The following is a 7,464-nucleotide window of genomic DNA, read 5'->3' on the forward strand; positions in this document are numbered from 1 at the left end:
ATCACTTTTTTTTATCACTTTTTTACAGAACTCTGTGGCTAGTGCACTTCTTTGCTAACTGACAAAAATATTACATTTTGTGAAAAAAAACAGTCACTGAGGCCGTGTCCCAAATCTCACACCACGATCACTTTGTAGGCCACATAAACTCCATCTCGCACATCTCATCACACCGGCCGCAACCCAAACCGTCTCCAAATGAAACACAATTCTGGGAAAACAAGGGCCTTCGGCGTTCCAGGTGTGTTTTAGATCAGATGGAGCGGGGAACAGTAACCATGGCAACAGGAACCAGGTGGAAACCATTAGGAATGTGAGTGAGTGGAGAGACAAATCAGAGTTTCACACGGGGAAACGTGCGAGCAGACTCACGAAGGAGGACACGAAGATCTTCACCATGTGGACTAGACACTAACAGGAAATGACATCATAACGGACTGAGCTGGGGTCTGGGTTACCATGGCAATAAAAGATCAATTCTGCTCTTTATGACCAGTTAAAAAACTCTATAGATCAAACACACACACACACACACACACACACACACACACACACACACACACACACACACACACACACACATATAAGCACACAAATACACACTCACATACATTCAAAAATTTGAGTAGTGAGAAAAGACTGAAAGATCGTTGTGGAAGAATGTAAAGGTTCAAGTCAAGGGTTTTATGTTGGTTGCAATGGTGATCACTAAAATATATTTTTATTTAAGTTTGTCACTGAACTGTGTTTGCTAATTAGTCTAGAGAACAGAAATAAACAGTAAATCTAGCTACAGTGTTCTAAACGTGGTACCGGAAAACAGTGGCGCCTTTGTGATGCGAGATGGAGTTTATGCTAAATGCCGCAAATGTAAATGTAAATGTAAAAAATAAACACTAACACAGACACACAAATACAAACACATACACTCACACATACACACAGACATAAACTCACACAAATACAAACACATACACTTACACAAATACACACAAATACACTAACACAGAGACACATACACTAACACAGACAAGCTCACACAAATACACACACACACACACTCCAGCTGCAAAAATGCTTTGGCTGACACACATCCAGGTCATCATCCATCGAGAAGGAAAAATCCCTAACCCGTCTCTCTCTCTCTCTCTCTCTCTCTCTCTCTCTCTTTCTCTCTCTCACACACACACACACACACACACACACACTCCTATTTTTTATAAAAAAATAAATCCATCCACAGTTACACTATAGAGATTACTGTAGCGACTCCACACACCGCACACACTTACATTATTACATATAGTTTCCTTTTCACTTACTGTGTTAGCTTGATAGGTTAGCGTTCCCTCGCTAGGTTAGCGTTCACTGGCTAGGTTAGCGTTCCCTCGCTAGGTTAGCGTTTACTCACTAGGTTAGCGTTCACTCACTAGGTTAGCGTTCATTTACTAGGTTAGTGTTCCCTCGCTAGGTTAGCGTTCACTCGCTAGTTTAGCTTTCCCTCACTTGCTAGCTTACATTATTTATGTGAGATTAACTTTTGCTTTCTCACTTAGCTTTAGCTTTACTAGCATCACAAAGGTGCCACTGTTTTCCGGTACCACGTTTAGAACACTGTAGCTAGATTTACTGTTTCATTTCTGTTTTCTAGACTAATTAGCAAACACAGTTCAGTGACAAACTTAAATAAAAAAATCTATTTTTAGTGATCACCATTGCAACCAACATAAAACCCTTGACTTGAACCTTTACATTCTTCCACAACGATCTTTCAGTCTTTTCTCACTACTCAAATCTAGAAAGCTAGCTAGACAGATCCTCACCCCAAACCCTCTGCTCTTAGCTTGCTAGCTTTGTAGCTTTTTTTTTTATTTCTACAAAAAGACTTGCAGAAATTAGCCACCATGCTTGATTCTCATAATAATTATTTATATACAATTTGATAGCGCCAACACATTATGCTAACTGATCTCTGCTAGTTACGCCTTTTAGCCTCTTTTCTATTTGTTTTGAAAGTCGTTTTGAGTGCAAAAGTTGTGTGTAAAAATGTCAAATGTTTATAAACTTCCATCAACACGAAAACAGATGCATCATTTCATCCTACCAGTAGCTGCTGATTAGCGAATTATTAGCATAGGTGAGTTTTGTAGGATACTAGATGTTTGTAGTAAAGAAAATGGCCAATTTATGCTAAATCATCTTGTTGAATTAGCCGTGTTAGCATCTTCAAAAAGTGTATTTGTCTTCTGTGTTTTGTTTTTTCGGCGTTTAAACTTAAAATGTAGTCATTTTTTGAGCTGTTGCTTTGAAATGTCTGACATGCGGAACGTTCCTTTCGCCAAAATCCTTCAAGCAAGCAATTTTATGTTCTCCAAATATTTATTTGCAAGAAAGAGAAAAACACACACACACACACACACACACACACACACACACACACGCACACACAAACACAAACTGATTATGTGGCTACGCTGAGGAGGCTTACAGTGCCTGTTATAAAGCAGAGCAAACGAGTGAAAGATAAAGAGAGAGAGAGAGAGAGAGAGAGAGAGAGAGAGAGAGAGAGAGAGAGAGAGAGAGAAGAGAAAGGAACTTGAGATTATATAGAGGGATGAATGCTGAGAAACTGAATATGAAAGAAGGGAAGATGGATGTAGGAACATCTGCTCCCATGTCACATTAATGCGGACTCACACTTTTATTTTCATCCCTCCATCCCCCATCCTAACGGACCTGTAGCACATGCGCACACACACAGACACACACACACACACACACACACACACACACACATACACACAGACATCAGGAGGTCTGTGTTCATTTTCTCAGATTTAGACTGCTGTGCTATTGTGTCTCTAAACACACACACAGAGAGAGAGAGAGAGAGAGAGAGAGAGAGAGAGAGAGAGAGAGAGAGAGAGAGAGATGACTGTTTCCTAGAAAAGGTGTGGTGTGTGTGTGTGTGTGTGTGTGTGTGTGTGTGTGTGTGTGTGTGTGTGTAGGATAGACAGATATTGCACATCTGTAATATAATATAATAATAATATAATGTGTTATACACACTCAGTGTCCACTTTATTAGAAACACCTGATCATGTGTGCAGTTCTCTAATCAGCCAATCACGTGGCAGTGCTACAACATATAGACTTCTGTAGTTATGCATCAAGAGCATCACCAAATATTCACATCAAACATCAGAATGGAGAAAGTGTCACAAATCAGTTTCGAATCTACACAACCTGTTGCAAAAAACAAAAAACATCAAACATCCTGTGGAGTGGAAAACAGTTCTGTAGGTGGAGACAACGTATTGAAAGAGAGATCAGAGGAGGACAGAATGGACAGATTGTGGTTTAAGTGGCTCATATAACTCATAGAATCATTCTCTACAGCTGTGCTGAGCAGAAAAGCATCCCACAATTTAATGAAACCCTTAAAAGGAAATGCAGAAGAGAACTGGATCAAGTTCTTACGCAGTCAAGCCAAGAGCAGGAATCTGAAGTACACCTCACACACACACACACACACACACACACACACACACACACACACACTTCCTCACACAAAGTCAAACACAGGAATGATGAGGACTGGAAGATCTTCAGATAAAATCTGAATGATCTTCTGCCCGGTCACAGCCCCTGAGATCTTGGAGATGTTTGTGGAAGTGCTACCTAAAGCTCTTCACCAATGTGAATTGACACGTGATTGGCTGATTTAAGGATGAGCAGGTCTACAGGGTTTCCTATTCAAGTGGCCAGTAAAAGTGAGGCACGTCATTTATTACAAATACAATATTACAGTTACATCCAAATTACATCAATATTGACTCCGCCTCAATATACAGAGGATCAATTATGATGACTCCACCCCACAGACAATCAATTATGATGACTCCACCCCTAAACTATCAATTGTGATGACTCCACCCCACAGACAATCAATTATGATGACTCCGCCCCTAAACGATCAATTGTGATGACTCCACCCCACAGACGATCAATTGTGATGACTCCACCCCACAGACAATCAATTATTACTCCAACCTCATACACAGGAATTTCATTTTATTGACTCCACCCCATACACAATGATGATGACTCCGCCCCCTTATGCAATAATGATGATGACTCCGCCTCCAAACATGAGGGCTAACTGAATGGTCGGAATTACAATTATGTAAATCACATGATATGAGTGTAACAGCCTGCACACCTCAACCATATTCAACACACACACACACACACACACACACACACACACACAGTGATGAGGGAAGATCTTTAGTTCTCCTGTACTGTTTTATGTGTGTGAGTGAGTGTGTGTGTGTGTGTGTGTGTGTGTGTGTGTGTGTGTGTGTAGTCCTGCGCTTGCGCGAACTTGACACAGAAAAAAAAAAATCAATCAAAATGGAGTCGGGTCTGAGAAAAGGCCCAAAGGCAGAAACACCAGGTTAACAAAGAGCTCCATCTCTCCTCTGTTAGCATCCCTCCATCCCTCTGTGTGTGTATGTGTGTGTGTGTGTGTGTGTGTGTGTGTGTGTGTGTGTGTGTGTGTGTGTATATCCACCCATCCATGTATCCATCTAACCATCTATGTACCCATCTATTTATCCTTTTCTTTATACGTGATGCATAAAAGCAGGAGAGAGCATCATGATCTCACACACACACACACACACACACACACACACACACACACACACACACATATACACACCTTAACGTTCCCTGAAATAGCAGTGCCTCTTATTGTTTAGGCGCTGCAGCTGCTTCCATTCTATAACGGCTAATGCCACACACACACACACACACACACACACACACACACACACACACACACACCATTTCTCCCCCACCAACAGAGGGCCTTTATGTAGCTGGATGAGGCAGCAGCAGTGGTACTGAGAGAAAGATAACACACGTCTCTGTCTTCCCCTGTGACTGACACACACACACACACACACACACACACACACACACACACACACACACACACACACACACTGATGCATCAACATAGCAGCCCTTTCCATCTATCTATCCATCCATCCCTCTTTTCTTTTCATCACCTAGGCCAAACACTTTGATGAAAAAGTAGAAATATAAAGCAACCCCTCGTCCTCCTCCATACCTCCTCCCTTTCTCTATCTCTCTCTTCCTTCATCCCTCCCTCCTTCTATCTCAATCTACATTCAATAGGAGAGCAGGAGGAAAAAACCAGCAGCTTCTTACCCGAAACATGTCCTGATGTTCTCAGCCTGAGTGTGTGTGTACCTCCGAGTGTGTCGTGCGCTCATCCTCGGCCTGGTGAGCACCGTCTGTGTGTGTGTGTGTGTGTGTGTGTGTGTGTGTATTCCTATGACACACAGCTCGGCTCCATTCTCTCGTCAGACCGGTTCTTGACCTCTTCAAGCTGCACTGGCTCACTACTGCTCCACTGGCTGCTTGCTGTTCCCTAGCTCATGATGTCACAGGTTCCTCACACTCTCATTGGTGAGAGGACGCATACTAATGAGGCAGCTGCTGGAGGGGAGGGGCAGTAAGGGAGGAGGCCCACTGGAGTTGATCTCCTGGTTTACACAGACGAAAGAAAGAAAGAAAGAAAGAAAGAAAGAAAGAAAGAAAGAAAGAAAGAAAGAAAGAAAGAAAGAAAGAAAGAAAGAAAGAAAGAAAGAAAGAAAGAAAGAAAGAAAGAAAGAAAGAAAGAAAGAAAGAACGAAAGAAAGGACGAAAGAAAGAACGAAAGAAAGAACGAAAGAAAGAACGAAAGAAAGAAAGAAAGAACAAACGAAAGAACGAAATAAGGAAAGAAGGAAAAGAAACAAAGAAACAAAGAAAGAATGAAAGAACTAACAAAAGAACGAAAGAAAGAAAGAAGGAAAAGAAAGAAAGAAAGAAAGAAAGAAAGAAAGAAAGAAAGAAAGAAAGAAAGAAGAAGAAAGAAAGAAAGAAAGAAAGAAAGAAAGAAAGAAAGAAAGAAAGAAAGAAAGAAAGAAAGAAAGAAAGAAAGAAAGAAAGAAAGAAGAAAGAAAGAAAGAAAGAAAGAAAGAAAGAAAGAAAGAAAGAAAGAAAGAAAGAAGGAAGGAAGGAAGGAAAAGAAAGAAAGAAGAAAGAAAGAAGAAAGAAAGAAAGAAAGAAAGAAAGAAAGAAAGAAAGAAAGAAAGAAAGAAAGAAAGAGGCTGGAACGAGGGATAGAGGGATGGATAGATGGTTGGATGGATGAGTGAGATGTTGAGTCAGCAGTATGTCTACAGGAGATCAGTGAGAGTGAACACTGTTCAGTGTAAAAGTTAGCACCCCCCTAAGGACTAAATGTTTAATTAGCAATTTAGAGTGGATGAAACTTGACCACAGCAATGCATTGTGGGTAAAGCGGTGTCTCTGAAGACTGCAGGTCCTGGCGATAAAGTAACAAATGAACAAAGGAAACTGACAGATTCATCACTTCATCTGAAAATCCAGAAGCATCACCTGCATCTAAATCCTGAACATCTAAAGAGCAGGAAGCACCTTCCATCTTCTTCCTGTCGTCTGATCTGTGTGACTCACTTCAGGCGTTGGAGAATTTCAATGCAGGCGGCGACGTGAACCCAAATCCTTGCTGCTGTTGGCCCTTATTTGCCTATGATGTCATCTTTTCCCTCTCGCTTACCTGTGATTGGCTGCCGGCTGCAGCATCTGCCGTGATGTCTAGGCGAGGGGGAGAGGGAGGGGGAGGGGAGGAAGAAGATGAGGATGAACTCAAACCTGAACCGAACCAAACCCAACATTCAGTCCATGGAGGGATGAGACTAGGAAAGAAAAAAAGGAAGAAGGAATCAGACTTTCTGTTCACAAGTTTAATGGTGTTTTATAAAGAGAGAAATTTACACTTATAATCTATAAATTATCTAATTATTCTAATATTCTTTTAAAACTCTAAAGTCAAACAATAATTATTACTAATTAACAATAGAGTGGTGCCCCGGAACTCGCGGGGGTTACGTTCTAAGACCCCCACAGCCCCTGTGGTACCTTAGTGAATTCATCTAGACATTATGTCACTTTAATATGATAATGTGTATAAATTTGTATAGAATTTTTTATTGAAAACTGTTTAAAATGTTATTCCTAACGTTCCTGAACATTTAGCTGCAGATTCCCGCCAATTGTACAAAAATCCACAACTTGCTCTTACTTACGTTCCAAATGAGAACCAGCGAATTTTTTGAGCTGTGATTTATCAGGGGGTCGACTGTGTACACATTTATAAACATTAATAACCAATACAGTGTGAGTGTTTTCACGATCCATGTAGTTGTTGTTTAGGGTTAGTGTAATGCGATGTGGTTGTTATTCAGGGCTGTTGTGATGTGGTTGTTCAGGGTTAGTGTAATGTGATGTGGTTGTTCAGGGTTAGTGTAATGTTGTGTTGTGGTTTTCAGGGTTAGTGTAATGTTGTGTTGTGGTTGTTCA

General features: G+C 40.9%; 1 protein-coding gene across 1 annotated transcript in view; it reads right to left on the minus strand.

Moving 5' to 3' along the window:
* The window catches only part of LOC124378944 (serine/threonine-protein kinase PAK 3-like), a 25,386-nt gene extending 18,886 nt beyond the window's left edge, over positions 1–6,500 (minus strand). The window contains 1 exon segment of the mRNA XM_046838808.1: positions 6,481–6,500. The gene's annotated coding sequence lies outside the window, so the exon portion shown is untranslated.
* Positions 6,501–7,464: the final 964 nt, after the last annotated feature.

This window comes from Silurus meridionalis, chromosome 25 (genome assembly GCF_014805685.1).
Source record: "Silurus meridionalis isolate SWU-2019-XX chromosome 25, ASM1480568v1, whole genome shotgun sequence".
NCBI classification, from domain to species: domain Eukaryota; kingdom Metazoa; phylum Chordata; class Actinopteri; order Siluriformes; family Siluridae; genus Silurus; species Silurus meridionalis.